Source organism: Panulirus ornatus, chromosome 68, assembly GCF_036320965.1.
Source record: "Panulirus ornatus isolate Po-2019 chromosome 68, ASM3632096v1, whole genome shotgun sequence".
NCBI lineage: Eukaryota > Metazoa > Arthropoda > Malacostraca > Decapoda > Palinuridae > Panulirus > Panulirus ornatus.
In genome coordinates, this window is record NC_092291.1 from 23365428 (window position 1) to 23385326 (window position 19899).

Sequence of the window (19899 nt, forward strand, 5' to 3'; positions counted from 1 at the left end):
TTGTGTGCTTTTCTTTCACACCTTTTTACATCTTTTCTAACAAATTTCTTTCTTGATTTCGTGGTATGGCCTCCCCCCGTTACCTCATACCAACGCACTGTCCACTGTCGACGTCATCAAACTGACTCAAAAACTGGCATGGTCTGTTCATGTGACTCCTTACTCTTCTCTCTTACATGATGGACAAATCCATGACCTCTGAACCTGTCACTGTATCTCAGTTATCTTGATTCGCGTATCATCTGGGTTGTCATTCTCTGGACTTTCCGGATTAGCTTTTTATGCTTCTTTTTGAGCGGTGATCGAACGAGAGAAGCTCAGTCTAATTTTTGAATTGACATTCGATGTGAATTGTTGTTTTTGCAAAGCTTCCTCTTATTTTTTTTTCATCTTCTTCTTCTTTTTTCTCTTTCTTCTTTTTCTCTTTCTTCTTCTTCTTTTTCTCCTTCTTTTTCTCTTTCTTCTTTTTCTCTTTCTTCTTCTTCTTCTTCTTCTTTTTCTCCTTCTTCTTTTTCTCTTTCTTCCTTTTCTTCTTCTTCCAAACAATCAAGGTTTTACGCCATTTCTTCATTTTGGTTACGATTGATTTGCAACTTGGTGGGTAAGTACCTTGGCTCATTACGCCCTCATATATCTCTCCCTTTTTCTCTATTGATGTCTTTTAAAGGATCTCTTAAGATCAAATATTAAACAGTTTAAAAACATGTGTCTACTGTTCCTTGCACTGTCAATCAATAGAGACGAAACACTGCATATACATACCTCCTGACAAGCCCGATATCAAAATGCACTGGAGGAAATTTGTGAGTTGAGCCATTTTTACTTCTATAGGCGTCAAGCGTCTCTGAAGATATGGACGTCTTTGCCTTGCCTTTTCTTAGCCATATTTCGAGCAGTACCCCTGACCATTGGCACTAAACTGCTTATTTACATGTTCCATACTACGCATGTACCAAATCTTTTTATCTGGTCATTTTTGGCTACTCTTTAGCGGTGTAAATCACCCCCCCACCCCCCCTGCCCTGTTTAAACTGTCTTAAGTACCCCTATATCTTGTCTTACCTTGCATCTTACCACACCTAGTGTCTTGCCTCACTCTGTGTCTTGCCTCACCCTGTGTCTTGCCTCACCCTGTGTCTTGCCTCACCCTGTGTCTTGCCTCACCCTGTGTCTTGCCTCACCCTGTGTCTTGCCTCACTCTGTGTCTTGCATCACCCTGTGTCTTGCATCACCCTGTGTCTTGCATCACCCTGTGTCTTGCCTCGCCCTGTATCTTGCCTCGCCCTGTGTCTTGCCTCACTCTGTGTCTTGTCTCAATCTGAGTCTTGCCTCAACTTGTGTCTTACATCACCGTGTGTTTTGCCTCACCCTGAGTCTTGCCTCACTCTGTGTCTTGCCTCACCTTGTTTCTTGCCTCATCCTGTGTCTTACCTCATCCTGTTTTGCTTCACTCTGAGTCTCTCCTCGCCCTAGGTCTTGCGTTATCCCATGTCTTTACTCACCCTGAGTCTTAACCTCACACTGGATCTTGTTGACAATTGGCACGGAGATCCCATACTATGATACCCACATAGTAGCTGATGCATCCTCAAAATGACGTCAATAAGTCATGGCAGAATGATATTTAAGGCGTGTGTGGATAAGAGTGATTCACCACATTCCCTCGTAACTGTTAGTCTTTCTAGTTCAAGACTTAAGATCCTCCGACAATCCATAGATGGAGAGGCGGCTGTACTGAAGGCAAAAATGCGAGATGAGGGTAAAAACAAGGTCGTCCTTTGACTCTCCCCGTTATTTGCATGGAGCCACGGGGCTACCCCGGTGTCCAACACTCGTAGGAGAACGACAAAATGGAAGACCAAGTCGATATTGGAAGGGAGGAGATTGCACACTATAAAGGATCTATTGTAATGGAGAGGAAACAATGGTTGAGAACACGACAAGTCCACCTGTGGGCCACGCGACAGAGTACCAGTGGCCTATTATCGACTAGAAGGACCTTGAAATTGATTTGTCACAACTGAACGCAGTCACTGCCGTCCACCCCGGTCAGATGGGCAATAGAACATTGCCATTAATATGAATATTTTAGCGCAACCGCAGCAGGAGCAGTAGAAACGCAATGGCTCTTACGAAAGAGAATATGTCACCAAGATATGTATACAGAGCACGGGCGCCCAACACCGGTAGTGCGCTAAAGCCATTAGTAACCCCTTCAGAACAGTGAGTGTGGCGTCGATGGCGTCGATATGTCATTCTTCTGGGACGGAATAGGCGCCTCCGCCAGTGATCGATGCCTGGCTATACTCACGACGAAAGAAGGAGCGATCCATCAAGCCAGCCAGACCTGCAGGAGGCCAGGTCGAAGGGAATATACATGATGGTGAGGTGGTGTCCAGTCAACAGTATGGTGGCGAAGATGTCGACGAAGAAGCCAACACTGATCCAATACCCACAGTAACGTACAGCTTATACTGACAATTCACCCACACTGATCCAGACCTTATACTGACGTAGAATTTACACTGGCGTAGAGTCCACAGTGAAATAGAGCTCGTTGTGTCTTTTGATGAGGCGATAGTAGCGGTAACATAGAAGCAGTAGAGAGACAGAGCCCTTAGTGATGCAGAGTCGACACAGTCGCCTTTAATGTATAGACCCTATTCTCATCTAAGGCCCTTAGAAAAAGTCCTGCTTCTATAGCTTCTCTGCTGAGAAGAATACAGTTTCGTTTGGATTTTATAGTTGATAGATACTTCGTAGGCTATGAATATCCTGCTCCTCTCGGGGCTTTAGAAATGGCTGCTATATCTCAAGCTTTGTACAGCGTCGCCCCTCACAACACAGATAAATCTTGGTCGCGCTTGGGTCGCCAACCAGGAAGACATCCTCCTCTGGACAAAATGTCTTTTGAAAATTAGAATATTGTCAAGTAAGGTTTGCACGATACAATTATCTATGATCAATGACCTAATACGTCAGAGGGAAACGATAGGTATGTGGACCTTATCTTATCAGTGGCAAATATCATGTTATTCCTTCACAAACATATGCTGATTTCCTTTCTACTGGTCCTTAACTGTCATTCAACATTTAAGATCTGCAAACTTGTGAAAATAAGAAATTGAGGTTTTGAAAGATTAGCTTCCTGATTTCGTTTGGACTTTAAGCAGTAGTTCGTCGTTGTCAATAACATAAGACTAATTAGTCTAACTTAGCAACACCTCACTAATGGAGAGCTGAAATGTACGTACCATCACTGGGAATGTACCATTTGAAGGGTACATGTAAATCGGGCTAAGACAACAATAAGTGTATTGTATAAATGGCTACAGGTGAGTCAGGCTGCAACAGCAATAAGTGTACCATATGAGGGGTACAATGGCTCAGGCTACGACAGCAATAAGTGTACCATATGAGGGGTACAATGGCTCAGGCTACGACAACAATAAGTGTACCATATGAGGGCTACAATTGCTCAGGCTACAACAGCAATAAGTGTACCATATGAGAGTTACAATGGCTCAGGCTACGACAGCAATAAGTGTACCATATGAGGGGTACAATGGCTCAGGCTACGACAGCAATAAGTGTACCATATGAGGAGTACAATGGCTCAGGCCACGACAGCAATAAGTGTACCATATGAGGGGTACAATGGCTCAGGCTACGACAGCAGTAAGTGTACCATATGAGGGTTACAATGACTCAGGCTACGACAGCAATAAGTGTACCATATGAGTGGTACAATGGCTCAGGCTACGACAGCAATAAGTGTACCATATGAGGGGTACAATGGCTCAGGCTACGACAGCAGTAAGTGTACCATATGAGGGTTACAATGACTCAGGCTACGACAGCAATAAGTGTACCATATGAGGGGTACAATGGCTCAGGCTACGACAGCAGTAAGTGTACCATATGAGGGTTACAATGACTCAGGCTACGACAGCAGTAAGTGTACCATATGAGGGGTACAATGGCTCAGGCTACGACAGCAATGAGCATACCGTGTGATGAGGTGCAGGTGGCCTAGGGTACACCGGTGATGAAAGGATGTTTGCGCCTCTGTTTCTACAAACACAGCGCAAAAGTTCCCGATGGGTCATTCATGTAACAGATGAGAGCCTTTGTCAGACTTAAGCTGGATATCCCGACCTGAAGACGAAACTCCAAGATGCGGAGGAGAGGTTGGTCTCGTGACTCAGCCTATATTCCACATATAGCCACGGAAATTGAAGACTGACCCGATGTACGAAGGAAAGGGAATATGGACAGTGAATAATCTATTGTATGGAAGAAAGAGAAAAATACAAAGAGGATCAGTAAATCCAGATGCAATAAGAAGACTGAGTGTTTGAATATCATCAATGACAATATGACTTTAAAAGTGATGTATTACATTTAGATCCAGTCGGTACAATGGCCCAGTCACATGGGCGAACGAAAATGGTCATAGCCATTAATGTTTCGGCGCAACAGGAGCAACAGTGGCACAAAACGTAATGGTTATAACGAACGAGAATCTATTGCCAATATGTGTATACAGAGCACGGTGGCCCAACACCGGTGCTGAGCTCAAGCCATTAGTAACCCCTTCAGAACAGTGAGTGTGGCGTCGATACCTCATTCCTCCAGGACAGAATAAGCGCCTCCGCCAGTGATCGATGTGTGGTTGTGTTCCTGACGAAAATCGGGAACGATTCGTTGACCATGATCGGGCTCAGAGGATCAAGTCCAATGGGAGAAGTATTATTGACGTGATCTACTGGTTGTAATGACCCAGTAGCACACTGACGAAGAGCCCACACTGGTGCAGAGCCCACAGTCATCCACAGCCCACAAAAAGATGAAGCTGACATAGTCTTATAGAGATCAGAGTGGTCAAGGAGAGTGAAGTGACATAGCCTCAGGGAACGATGAGATAAAGATCACTTCGACGTGATGTAGAGCCTACAGGGACACAGAATGGCGTTTGGCCCTCAATTTCACAGAACCTATGGTGGTGTAAATGTAACAGTAACATAGACACGGTGGTGACAGCGTCGACAGTGACGTGAAAGCTAAGGTAACATAGTCCCTTGTGATGCATAGAACCCACTCCAAAATATGGTCCATAGAGAGTCCCACCATCGATATTCCTCTGCTGAAAATGATAACACGACGTCGTTAGATTCAATGATGATAAATATTTCATAAGTTATGGATTTCCTATTCCTCTCGAGGCTTTAGAAAAAAATGGTTGCTATTCTTCGAGCTCTGTACGACGTCGCCCCTCAGAATACCAATTACTTTTGTGGGTCGCGCGGGACGTCTGCGTGCAACACAATTCTTTCCCGGGTAACCTGTCTGGTTCACAACGGATCTTGTCCAGTAACACTTGCGTTGCATATTCATCGAGGGATACTCACTTCATCTGTCAGGGGCACACACAGTGAAAATGTGGAAGTCTATTAAGATAAGGAGAGATAGCGAACAGTTCATCATCTATTCACTGATCCGTGATGAACATTCAAGAGCATGGTGAAGATTAGCGACATTGTGACTAAAAGATAGATTAGGTCTGAGGAGATTAGCTTCTTGTATAGTAGAGGGGTTGCTATGGCCTGACAGTGTTGCCAGAGAGTATACTCCGGCCTGCCTCAAGGCTGACTTCAACAAGAAGTCGCATTCGACGGCCACAAAGGCTGTGAATCTCCGTGTCAGTTGTTTAGCTGTTCATAGGTACGGTATAATACCGACAAAACCTCAGAGAGAGAGAGAGGAAAAAAAATCCTCACTTGGCTTCTTCTTCTTCTGTTCCTTCTCTTGGATACTTACAATGTAGGAGGGGAGAATTTCCCTTGCTCTCGCCCTTCTTATTTTCCTCTTCACTAAGCAGGAGATACATGGGTGGTACGCTTTTTCTCCTATATATATATATATTTATATCTAAACTCTATTTGGCTTTTATTAATCAACACAAAAATAGGAACTTGTATGGCGCAAATTGGAAGTTAGAATAAGTATGACTGATGTGAAAAAATTTCAATGAGATTTTGAAGTTTGTGAATGCTTAAATCTTACGTTCTCAGCATTATTAGTTATGGAAATGAAGAGATTGCGGAAAGCATGGAGGAAAAATTTTAACTACACAATATTGTGAAGCATTATATGATACTCAGCCAAGACAGACATGTTTTCCATGAAGCTTACGTGAGTGGTATTCTTTATCTGAAAAAAGAGTCGGACAATGTTATTGCACTACGAAATGTTGGAAGGTATTTTTATCGGTTCGACTATGTTGAAGATCTTGTGATTGTCTGATATCATGCGTGGATGCACGTACAAAGCAAGGAAAGCAATAGAGGTATAAGTGCTGATATTTGGCCAAACGTATAGGGAGTATTTTTTCAAGACGTAGAATGACTTATACATTAATGCATTGAAAAGGAGAAAAGTATGTTTAATAGAATAGTAGAATTGTTGAACACGCTACATTTTGCGCCCATTGTTTATAGGAGAATATTAAAAATCATTTGAAATTTGTTGTTGCCTTTTATCTGAGATACCACTATTGAGTTTGACATTTGATATACAAACGCTCGAAAGGACAGTGGCCGTAATTTAAAATTATGGTTTCATTGCATTGTTATGGAACAGCTGTGAAAAGTTTGAATACGAGCATGTAAAGGAGTAGTTACAGTCTTGTGAAGAAGGTAAAGTGATTTTTCAATGAATGTAAGTGTACTGGTATGGGGTATGCTTAGTGTACCTGTCAGAATTTATTGGTATGGTGTGGTTTGATTAAGAAAGTGATACGCAAATGTTTTCGAAGACAATGCTCAACGGTAATGATCTGATTGGGTACTTAATAAGTGAGGCAGTTGTTGATGAGGAGTCAGGTCGAGTGAGATGGTGAGTATAAGTGAGAAAACTTCCTTTTGAGTGTCGAGTGGTTGGTAAATTGTATTTCATGAAGATAAAAAATGATAAAAGAAAAAAGGAATGTAGGTAAAACACAGAGGGAGCGGTAATTAAGGGAGGGAGTTTGATGACTAAAACTAAGGAGGACAGAGTGTTAGATATGGAAGTGGATAGCGGAGCAGAGGAGGAACGCAAACCAAAGAGAATGGTCTTGGTGACGGTGCCTTAAAAAATTCTGGGAACTTGAACAGTGGATCATACAGTCTCTGAGAACATGGATAGCCAACAATGGTAGTTTGAATGAATAGTGGTTCCAACAATGTTGTATGGTTGCGAGGCGTGGACTATGGATAGAGTTGTGCGCAGGAGGATGGATGTGCTGGAAATGAGATGTTTGAGGACAATGTGTGGTGTGAGGTGGTTTGATCGAGTAAGTAACGTAAGGGTAAGAGAGATGTGTGGAAATAAAAAGAGCGTGGTTGAGAGAGCAGAAGAGGGTGTTTTGAAATGGTTTGGTCACATGGAGAGAATGAGTGAGGAAAGATTGACCAAGAGGATATATGTGTCGGAGGTGGAGGGAACGAGGAGAAGAGGGAGACCAAATTGGAGGTGGAAAGATGGAGTGAAAAAGATTTTGTGTGATCGGGGCCTGAACATGCAGGAGGGTGAAAGGAGGGCAAGGAATAGAGTGAATTGGAGCGATGTGGTATACCGGGGTTGACGTGCTGTCAGTGGTTTGAATCAAGGCATGTGAAGCGTCTGGGGTAAACCATGGAAAGCTGTGTAGGTATGTATATTTGCGTGTGTGGACGTATGTATATACATGTGTATGGGGGTGGGTTGGGCCATTTCTTTCGTCTGTTTCCTTGCGCTACCTCGCAAACGCGGGAGACAGCGACAAAGCAAAAAAAAAAAAAAAAAAAAAATTTATATATATATATATATATATATATATATATATATATATATATATATATATATATATATATATATATATATATATATATATACATATATATATATATATATATATATATATATATATATATATATATATATATATATATATATATATCTGTGATATCTAAGCACTCTTAGTGTGGGCTTTTTAGGTTACATCACATCACAAAAAAGTATTTTGATATTCCATTGCAAGTATATATGAAGTAAGAATGACTGACTCCGACACAAAATTTCAATCAGCATCTTCTCCCAGTTTAGCCGGCCTCTAAATTCTTACTTCTCAAGCTTCATTAGTACTGGAAAAAAAGAAAAATACATTGCGGTATTTAATAGCATGAGACAGAAAAAATTCTCTTAACTCATCATTATTTTTCCTAGCATTATCTACCGTTCTCAGCCACATAATGTACAGACATTTTTATCCCATCATGAAGCTTAACGGAGTGCTGTATTCTCTTCATTATCCTGGGAAATGTAAAGAGTCGAGACAATGGCTTCATTGCCACACGAAATGTGAGAAGTCAAACTTGCTTTCATCGGTTCGCGTGCTATAAAGAACTTGTGATTCGTCTGATATCACTTGCGGTGATCGATACAAACTCCAGGACAAGCGTTTTGCCCCCGGATGAGAGGAATCACTTTTTCTTCAATAACAGATAGAATGACTTATACCAATAAGTGCAGTTGAAAAGAGCATCATAAGTATGTTTAAGAATAGATTTTATGTATATTTCGTTTCAAATCCACGACTAACATTATCTGCGCCCACTTAGTTTATAAGGAAGTATAGATATTTCTCTTTGAAAAATTTGTCTGCCCTTTCTACTCGTACCACACTAATCTGTGAGTTTCTGACATCTTCGACTATCACAAACAGCCTCGAAAGGACCCAGTGGCCCGTAGATGTTTAAATTCCTTTCGTTTTCCTTTGCCTTTGTATCGGAACAGCTGTTTGAAACAGATGAATACAGAGCACATGAAAAGGAGTCACTTACAGTCTTTGTGTAACGTAAGGTAATTAATCTATTTTCAAAATAGATTAAGTGCTACAGTGATATCAGGTATGCTTAGTGAGCTATCAGAATGCATGGGAGTGCTGTGAAAAGTTTGATAAACATAACTAATACGAAATTGAGTTCAGAGACAATATACTCAACTCGGTCATGATCTGCCCCATTGTGGTACCTCGTCTAAATATAAGTTTATTGAGGCAGTTGTGATGAGAGGAGGTGCAGGTCGAGTGAAGATGGAGAGGACTGAAAAGGAGTTAAAGCATTCCTTGTTGAGTTGTCAGTGTGTTGAGTGAATCTGGCTATTTCATGAAGATAACAAATCGATGATAAAAAGAAAGAAGGAATGTAGGAGACAAAACAGCACCCCGAGGGACGCCGCTGTTAATGGAGACAAGAGGAGATGTTTGATCTATCAACACTAAGGGAGACAGAGTGGCTACAGAGAGGAAGGTGGAAGTCGGAGCAGAGGGAGGACGCAAACCAAAGAGACATGGTCTTGCTACGTGCCTTCAAAAATGCTCGATATATCGAGGGTTACAACAGTGGATTCTCCACAGTCTCTGAGAAATGCTTACCCAACAGTAGTGAGATAGGAGAGGATATCACCGGTGGATCTCGCTTTACAATACCCATGCGGAGGATCAGTGAAAAGACTGTAAGCCTGAAGTTCCTGAAGGAAATGAAGGTTGAAGAGAGAGCTATAGAGCATGACGATCGTTGGTAAAGTTAATGCAGTTGCGCTCTTTTGGGAGGACAGAATGTACCAGTGCATTATTCCGAGATGAAGAAAAAGTTTTGTTGTTCATGCAGAAGCGAAAACGTTAAGCAAGCATGTGTGCTCTAAAACTACATGAACTACGTAGATAGACTTTACTCCTATGTTTATCCAAAGCGTAGACGTATCCAGTCTTACCCTGATCTAATGATCTTTTGTGATTAATTAACTGATAACTATCATGACCCTGCAATTATGTAATTCCTCAACTGCATATACTTCAGCTGAATGGCTGCCTGAATTCAATAAACTGTTCATTATTATTCATCTATTTTAATCATACAGAAGTTCTCTCCGACACACGAGAATAGATGAATGTCATCTGATCCACACACCTTGCTTGTGTCTAAAGATAGACATCGTGCTTTTTGAACTGCAAAAAAAAAAAAAAGGGAGGGAGAGATTAAAGAGGGAGGCATAGGATTAGTCGGAGGCGGTGCTTACAGAGGGTAGGGGAATGCTAGATTTAGAGGGAAAAAGAGAATCAAATAGAGTTGCTGGGTCATCAGGAGAGACAGCTATAAAGCCATCGGAACTGAGAAGCGAAGAAGTGGCACCTTGGCAAGACAGATGTTTCATATACTTGTAAGTAAAGACTAGAAAAATCTGTCTTAAAAAGGAGCGGTTTACATTTTCTTTTGGATAAATGAACATTAAAACATCGACGCCACTTCCACCTCTCGTTCCCACTGCACCACCTGCACCACCTGCACCACTTTACCCCACCTGCACGACCTTCGTGGCTCACTAGCCCGCTTCGCGTGTCACTGTCAACAATTGATGTTTACCGTTGCCTTGGCGGCTCAGACCCGCGTCGTATGTGACATCCCAACCACCTTGTGTGTGTGTGTGTGTGTGGATGTGTGTGTGTGTGCCTGTGGGTGTGTGGATGTGTGTGTGGAATCAACATGACTCTAACGCTCCCCCTCTCTGCCAGTGCCTCTCTACACCCCTAGCCATTTCTTACGTCGTTGCTCTCTCCTTTATCATGTAGATATATGTACTTTCCTCATACTCCCTCTGAAGCTTTCTGTTTGAATATCTTGTCTCAGTCTATACAGATCAGAAATATTGGTCGCTGTTATTATCCTCCAGCAGATAACGTCATCCGGTCCCACCAAATCACCTGTCTTTGTCCTTCCAAAGTACTGCCAACTATTCCTCTTTCTTTTTCGAATATATCCGTCATTTATAGCTGCATCTGCAAGTATGACTGTCTAAATTCTAGACTTTTAATCCTTTTTCTTGTCCATTTTAAAGCATCGTTCGAGAATTATATGTGACGTCTCTTACTGCGTAAACTTGCTACTACCTCCTGCCGCGTAATATCACTCGTCTGTGAGTTGCAGTTCGTCATCAGGTCCATGCGAGTTCGTGCTCGTTGTTCAAGAAGAGTCACGTCCCTTCGTCGTGTGTGCTGTCATCACTGATCAACAGACTGCATATTAACCCTCACCTTTGTACTGGTGTAATGACTACCTGTTTAAAATCCCCCCTTTGTATAACTCCCTGTTAATTATTGTTATTATTCTCTTTGTATATTTTTTTCAGTCTTTGGCTGCCGTGAATTCAATAAACAATTAATTATCATTATCATTATAGGTGTAATCATCATTATCATTTTTGATCCTCACCGTTCCCAGCGTAGAAACACATCTGTCATACCTTTCTGTCAATTTCAAAGGTTCCGTTTCTTTCTTTTTCCCAGGCCGGGCATCTCTGCTGGTATCCACAACAGACAGCTCTTCATAGTCAAAGGTAAGTTGTTTCCACAAGTAACCCACACCACTGGATGTTCATTGCATTGCTTGCTATCATCCAACACCCTCACCTTCACCCAGCACTTTCTTCCATCACCTACACTCAGCGCCGTCACCTAGCGCCATCACCTAGCACCATCAAGAAGCGCCATCACCCAGCACCATCACGAAGCGCCATCACCTAGCACCATCAAGAAGCGCCATCACCCAGCACCATCACGAAGCGCCAGCACCATCACGAAGCGCCATCACCCAGCACCATCACGAAGCGCCATCACCCAGCACCATCACGAAGCGCCATCACCCAGCACCATCACGAAGCGCCATCACCCAGCATCATCACGAAGCGCCATCACCATCACGAAGCGCCATCACCCAGCATCATCACGAAGCGCCATCACCCAGCATCATCACGAAGCGCCATCACCCAGCACCATCACGAAGCGCCATCACCCAGCATCATCACGAAGCGCCATCACCCAGCATCATCACGAAGCGCCATCACCATCACGAAGCGCCATCACCCAGCACCATCACGAAGCGCCATCACCCAGCATCATCACGAAGCGCCATCACCCAGCATCATCACGAAGCGCCATCACCCAGCACCATCACGAAGCGCCATCACCCAGCATCATCACGAAGCGCCATCACCCAGCATCATCACGAAGCGCCATCACCATCACGAAGCGCCATCACCCATTGATGGTGTCATCGCACACCATCACTCACAGTATTGGTGGTGATCGTGATGCAAGATGGTGGAGATAGTGCGTGGCAGTGGTGAAACAAACTAGTAGTGGAGGAGGGTAGTGGTACGAGATCAGTTGTCACAGGGCAGAGTAGTGGAGGTATAGTCAAGGACAGTGGCGAAGAAGGGTAGTGGTGAGTCATAGGTAGTGATGCTGGAGCAGGGTGACGGTGCAGTGGTGAAGGAGTGTAGTGGCGATAAGGTAAGTGGTGATGCAAGGAAGTGGTGGATTAGGAAAGTAGTGGAGCAGTAAAGTGGTGATTTAGACACTTGGTAAAATCATAAAGTTGTGAAGTATAATGGTATTTGGGCAGGGACACAATGGGGAAAGACTTGTAACAGGGCAGCATAGTGACCGGGTAGGGCAGGGGTGGAGCAGGTTAGTTGCGGGGCAAGACAATGACGGGACAGATTGTTAGATGGAGCGTTGACAGGTCCCCCCAGAGACAGACAGACATCCCCAGAGTCCCTCAGGTTGAGTGGGTGTCTTACAGCTCCTGAAGTCCTCTCGAGGGAGATAAACAGTGGCCAGTGTGTCACTTCGTCAGAAGGTCGATAACACCAACATGCAGTGTGTGTCAGTGTCTCGGGAGGTCGATAAACAGCCGGCAGTGTGTCACTACCTCTGAAGGTCGATAGGACCAGCGGGCAGTGTGTCAGTGCCTCGGGAGGTCGATAAACAGCCAGCATTGTGTCACTACTTCTCTAGGTCGATAACACCAGCGGGCAGTGTGTTACTGCCTCAGATAAACAGCGGGCAGTGCGTGTCGCTACCTCAGGAGGTCGATACCGCCAGCGGGGGAGTAGGTCGCTACCTCTGTAGGTCGATAAACAGCGGGCAGTGTGTCTGTTTCATTACCGTGCACGCCTGTGTACCTTGGCTGGTCATTATCCTGACAAAGTGCCCACGCGAGCGTCCCAGTTGGTACTGTGAAATAAGATATATTGCGTAGCTGCCCGTGGAAAAAAAAGATATAGACAAAGATAATTGCAATTATCACCAGCACGTAAAGCAGGAGGCATGAGTATCTACCGTTAAGACAAAGATAATTTTAAGTATCTGTAGCACTTGTATCAGTACCTGTCATGGGATGATTAAGCCAAGAAAGTGTGTTGGAATCGTATTCATCATGATCGTGTGTTGGAATCGTATTCATCATGATCGTGTGTTGGAATCGTATTCATCATGATCGTATGTTGGAATCGTATTCATCATGATCGTGTGTTGGAATCGTATTCATCATGATCGTATGTTGGAATCTTATTCATCATGATCGTGTGTTGGAATCGTATTCATCATGATCGTATGTTGGAATCTTATTCATCATGATCGTGTGTTGGAATCGTATTCATCATGATCGTGTGTTGGAATCGTATTCATCATGATCGTGTGTTGGAATCGTATTCATCATGATCGTATGTTGGAATCGTATTCATCATGATCGTATGTTGGAATCGTATTCATCATAATCGTGTGTTGGAATCGTATTCCTCGCGATCGCTGAGAAGGTCAAGCGATTCGACCCAACGTGACCCGTATCCAGCGCGTCGGTGGGAAGGGTGCAGTTGTAGCCCTGGCTTGCAAAGGTCAGGCGAGAGGTTAGGGATGCAATTTAACCCTGGCTTTCAAAGGTCGGGCTAGAGGTCAGGGACGCAGTTCAGACCTGGCTTCAAAAGGTCATGCGAGACGTCGGGGATGCAACTCAACCATGGCTTGCCAAGGTCAGGTGCGTGGTCAAGAGTGTAACTACCCTGGCTTCCAAAGATGAGATGAGAGGTCAGGGACTTTTATCAAGGCCAAGTCTCCAAAGGTCAAACGAGAGATCAAGGATACAACTCAACCCTGGCAACAAAAGCTCATGCGAGAGGTCGTGGATGTGACTCAAAGTTCAGATAAAAGGTCAAGAAGGTAAAGTAACCCGAGATATCAAAGTCCAGGTGAGAGGTCGAGGACAATGCAAAACCCCCAACTCCCTCAGTGGGACCCGGGTAACCAGCATGTGACGTGACCTCCTCAATCACCACAGGATGACTGAGGTATCAACACAGCGGGTGGTGACCGACTCTCCAACTCCCCTCACAGAAGCACCACTTCGAGATGAACACCCGAGTCTGTACTACGGAAGTGTTCATCACAACGTATTTACTTATTTTCTCTGGGGTCATCAAGCCTTCAGTAGTGATGATGAGGCCACGACGTCTGGTACGGTCACTGACGCGGGCACCAGTCAACACCCACCACAGGCACAGCCGATGGAGTCCTCCTCACCATACCCACATACTTCCCACTCACCAGCACCCAAGTCACTACCCACAAGGATCACAGTCACCACTCACAAGCACCACCGTTAATACCTACAAGCCCCACATTTACCACCCACAAACACCATAGTCACCACTCACAAGCACCACCGTTAATACCTACAAGCCCCACATTTACCACCCACAAACACCATAGTCACCACTCACAAGCACCACCGTTAATACCTACAAGCCCCACATTTACCACCCACAAACACCACAGTCACCACTCGCATCCACCACAGACAAATCCCACAAGTACCACAGTCACCACTCACATGCACCACAGACAAATCCCACAAGTACCACAGTCACCACTCACAAATCCCACAGGTACCACAGTCACTACTCACAAATCCGTACCACAGTCACTACCCATAAACCGCAGGCATCACCCACAAGAACCACAGTCACCACTTGCAAGCACAATCACGAATCCAGCAATGCGAACATAATGCCATCACTTCCTCACACTTGCTGTTGTGTGCCAAAGATTCCACTACATCTTGGTAAATCTCTACAATACAGACCAAATTCGTCTTTGCATATGATTTTACTCTCTCCTCACCCATGACTCATTATGAGCCACCTTGAAGCGAGCTTCTAGTCTCTAAATGCCCTCCAAAAAAAAACTGTTAGTGGCTCAAACAGCCTCTTCACGGAGAGAACAGATCCCGACAGTAAAACAGGACATTTTCCTTCCTACTCACAATGTCCCCCTCTCTACCCCAATAGTGTCCTCGTGACGTATTTCCTAATCGATGGGTCTATTCATCAGAACTTACAATATGACAGTTCTTCAGTACGGCACACACGCTGCAGTGGGAGAGCCGAGTTCTGAGTCTTTCTTAAATACTTCCCTAAAGCTCCCTATCCCACCACAATGCTGGTCTTGCGAGAGCTTGGTACAAAAGAACTCCTTAATGAACCCACTGCCTGATGAGCAGTAGCGTTCAGCTTATACTACCATTACTGATGATGATATTAGTTCTCTTGCTATCGAATTTATAGCTTCTCCTCCTCTCCCCTTCTCCTGCCCTTCATCTTCCTAATCTGTTGCTTTCAGTGCATTCACTGGTAATGTCGGTGTCCGCTTTACGACATGGGTTGTGCTTGTCGTTAACAAGATCTCTGTTGTATAAGTCTCCGGTATAACTAACCCTGAGAGACAGACAGCACAGGCTGGGACACTGGCCTTTCTTGGAGATGTATTTGCCAGATGTTGCTATATTATTGATAATCATTCGTCGAAGACGAGTTTTCCCTGATGAATGTAGATATATCATGAAAATACTGAATTGGACAGTATATACGTTAGTTATGCCATCAAGATTAGTGTATGACGAGGTTATTAACATTTGTTTAAAAGGGAAGATGGCTTTACCAAGGTCGTGTTGCTGGTCAAGTCAAATAATAACCCTCCATAACAAAGATGGAGGAAACCATTATGATCATACGTGAGCCACATACGCCAGATGAAGACTACATTAAGAGTACCTTCATGTTGCCAAAGTCTGTCTTGTGCTGCCTGATGCTTGGTTTTCTCTACTCTCCCTGTCGTCTGGCTCACTGTAGTACCTGGTTTATCCTGCAGCCTGGTCCTCTCTGTTCTCCCTGCTGCCTGGTCCACCTTGCTGTAGGACCCTCCCTGTTCCCCGGCGCTCTCTCCTGTCTGGCCCTCCCTCCTGCCTGGCCGTCGCTTAGTGCCTATTCCATGTAAAAGATGTTCGCTTCCCCTGGCCTAACAAGCGATATAACTCGAGCGGCTGGTGCCCATATCTCGTTATGGTAAACAAACACGAGTGTGTACTATCCTTAGGAAGGTCTCCCTACCCAAGGCCACCTCCTCCTTCCCCCCTGGCGGTGGACCCAGGTACTGGGCTTGAGGTCAGCAGACTTTACACAACATCGCATCAAAGGCAGCAACGGCGACGGGCGACTTAGCACATACAGTGAGAGATCCTCGACTGGCGTCGACCATATTGCTATCTCTGGAACAGAAATGTGACTCTATACTTGGATGGATGATATGGTAATCTATGTTACTGAGCTTCATATCGAATGTACATAAGGTAATTGGGTTTCTCTTAGTGATAATCGTTAAATATGAAAAGTCACTACTATCTCGTAGAGTCTCGGATCATTTGATTTATAGAGCAGCCTGCTGTCATATCGTTTAATCTGTTACCTTCATGATCACTTGATGAGATATCCTAGTTCATGATGGGGCTCTTAGATCTGTCTACAGTTATTACATTTTTCGTTACCAACGAAAGACATTTTCGTCACATGTAATAACGTGGCTATCTTCACATTGTTTAGGGGTTTGTATACTCCTTCAGAATAAATTCTGATCATCTTCCTTATCAGCTCGATGTGTGCACTGACATCATTTTCACCTATCCGAATCACATTTTTCATCTCATTTACATAGAATATAACACCTTTAGTGGTGTCGCTAACTGCGCTAATCAATGGCTTTAAGTTGCGTTTATGTAAATCATATTACTGCTCTGATATCAGGTTTTTCTGATACAGCATAAGCTGGGTTAACATGTCTCTGACGTCAGATCTCAGTTCCTAGGTCCCCCAACACTGTACCTGGCCCATCGTGAGATGTGGTCACACCTGACTTGTCCGACAGCTGATTTCCAAGGTTATGGCCGTTCTTATCATAATCGTGGTCGATACCAGCTTCTTCTATTTCGTCTGAAATCCCAGCCTATGCATGCAGTCCCGACAACCTTCATCTAAGACGAACAAGCTCCACTCACTACTGAAATCATCCCATAAATCTGCACACTTAGTCTATTTAGACCTACGAGTACCCTCAACTCCATTACATATACCTAACATTCTCCATAAGTAGTCTCACAGCTTTAATCATCCTTATGTTAGCCTTAAGATCTCCAGCAAGTGTCTTATGCTCTCGTAACATCTCTTCTGGTCTACACTGACCTGCCCTTTTGACTGAACGAACATGATATGACTTCACGGCCACATTCGCACACATTTCATCACTTTGTCACGGTGTTGCAGTGATATGAGAGCCCTTTTTTATCATATGGTTTAACATTTGCCTGCAAGAGTCATTCAGTAGCAGAATTGGTCGTCCAGTTGTTCGTGAAAGCGAAATCTAAGCTTGTCTTTCAGTTTTATTTATACACTCATCCCCGCCAGTAAATGGTAAGTCTGCTTCTAAATAATGTAAAACAGAAACCCCACATGGATTCCAACCTCGTGATTAAACAATTGGCGATTGATGGATCGAGTTTAAAGAATAGTGCGGTACCTTGCTGGACACAGAAGTTTGGTTCATTTCTGTTTACCGTTATAGATGTTGAGAATTCATAGATTAGTTCGTTTTGAACGTGTCTGTTGGTTCACGTACTTTTGTTGTATGTTACTCAACCCTTTTCCGATAAAGACTTTTGTTTCTCTTTTTATAGCAACTTACGGCTGGATGAAATTCATATCTATTATTTGATCAAGTTGCCATGAGCAAAAACATATCCTGGTTGTGCTTATCTCTGAAGTGAAATTCGATGGGTATAAGAAAAAGGGTAGAGAAGATAACAATCGAAACTCCTCCAGGGTTTGCAAATCTGAATCTTAAAAGAGGATTGACTGTAGGAAGAGAGAAAACAAAAGAGGATATTCGACAGCTTTGCTGTTCGAGGGCAGGAGGTATCATAACGCTTATCCCTCGTATGGTTGTTCTTCACACAGAAACTGTTGGAAGCATTAGCCAGCTGTGTACAACGTGACCAGGTATGATAGCTGAGAACCACTTACGGCAGCAGTGGCCGGAATCATACCTGTAGAACAGAGAGAAGGCAGTAACGTCATGGTTGATGGCAAGAGGTCGTTTCACGAAGGTGCCATTAAAGGAATTGATTAGACAGGTGGCAGTAAAAGGAATGTTCCACATTAGAGCAAACAAGACCCCTGCAGATTTGAAGTACCTACTCGTTAGAAAGATAACTACTTCACCTATATAACAACCCAGGCTTTTGGGGAGTGGATTTTGCGATGAAGTAAGGGAAGTGGTAACGCTTAACATGTCTTTTGATTGCAAGGTTGAAATGTAATGACTTGAAATCTCATGACAAGATACGAATAAGCTCTGGAAAGAAATACTGTTGGTGGAAATAGCATCTTTGCATCCTGAAACTGAACCATGCTACTCCTTCCCCATTCCGAAGTGCTCCACAGGTCTGAATTCAAGAGAACGGCAATATGTTCAGTTCGAGAAAAAGAAAAAAGTGTTGGAATGAGAAGGGGAGAAAAATCGAATTCATCAGTATGACGAGTTTTAAGCGAGTGGGATTATAAGAACAAGAAAGAAGTTCATTTATGGATAAGCGATAAGACAGAGCCCAGGGAGACACCATTGTTGACAAAGGAAGAGGGAGAAGTCCTTCCATCAGTGACTACCACAATGGAAAGACGAGAGGGAAACGGTACGTCAGAGAACAGAAAGTAGCAGACGAGTTAAAGATGCCAAGACCTTTATGACACACCCTGTCACTAGCCATGACAAAAGAGGTCGAGTGTGTTGGAGCTCGTGACAAACAGGAATTTGGTTTGGGTACTGAAGTCGTTGTTCCATGATTGTTAAAGAAGAAAAGAGAAAGCCGCAACTCCATTGCGATCATCCCAGATATAGCCACGCCACTCTTTGTCCGACCCTGATGGAGTCAGTACAGGAATCTGGTACGTAGAACGATCATTTCATGATGACTATGTAATCCCATGACCTTCTTTATGAGGCTTCTGTAACTTGCAAGACGACACTCGACGCAGCAGGAAAATGATAGACTCCTTTGAAGTGAGAAAGCACAGGACGAGACTGTACTCCTTTCCCTCTACGGACATTGGCTCAGCCACGCTGAAGATGAGTTCCCACTCTCGGTATATCCACTTAGAATGCAACGTCCGGTAACACCGAGCGACGGCATTGCCGTGAATATCACTGCGCTGGTGGAGACCCCATGAAAGACCTACGACTCATGGTGATTCCGACGTCTCACCCCATCGCGAAGAGAACCGAGCCATCTTGTATATGTATAGATACAACAACTTATGAGGGACAAGGTCAGTTACACACTCATCCTCTAAGAAACGTTACTGAAGACTTACATCACTGGAAAGTGGACCCAAAAGTTCTTATGTACAGTTTACTTTATAACCAGACATCTACGTAATGAGATATACGTCTCTCTCTCTCTCTCTCTCTCTCTCTCTCTCTCTCTCTCTCTCTCTCTCTCTCTCTCTCTCTCTCTCTCTCTCTCTACTCTCCCTGTATCTGTGTTATGTTTGCACGATTGTCTTTCTGTCTTGATTTGTGTTTGCGATTATTTCTTGATGTGTTCATTTTGTCTTCTATCGATGCAAATGTTTTCTGGGTGTGATTACGGTTTGATGACT

The 19899-nt window shown here is 43.8% G+C and overlaps 1 long non-coding RNA gene across 1 annotated transcript in view; it reads left to right on the forward strand.

Moving 5' to 3' along the window:
* The window catches only part of LOC139747495 (uncharacterized), a 148407-nt gene that overhangs the window by 11874 nt on the left and 116634 nt on the right, over positions 1 to 19899 (forward strand). Inside the window, exon 2 of the long non-coding RNA XR_011712403.1 lies at positions 11366 to 11415. This is a non-coding gene — a long non-coding RNA (uncharacterized lncRNA). The remainder of the gene's footprint in view (positions 1 to 11365; positions 11416 to 19899) is intronic.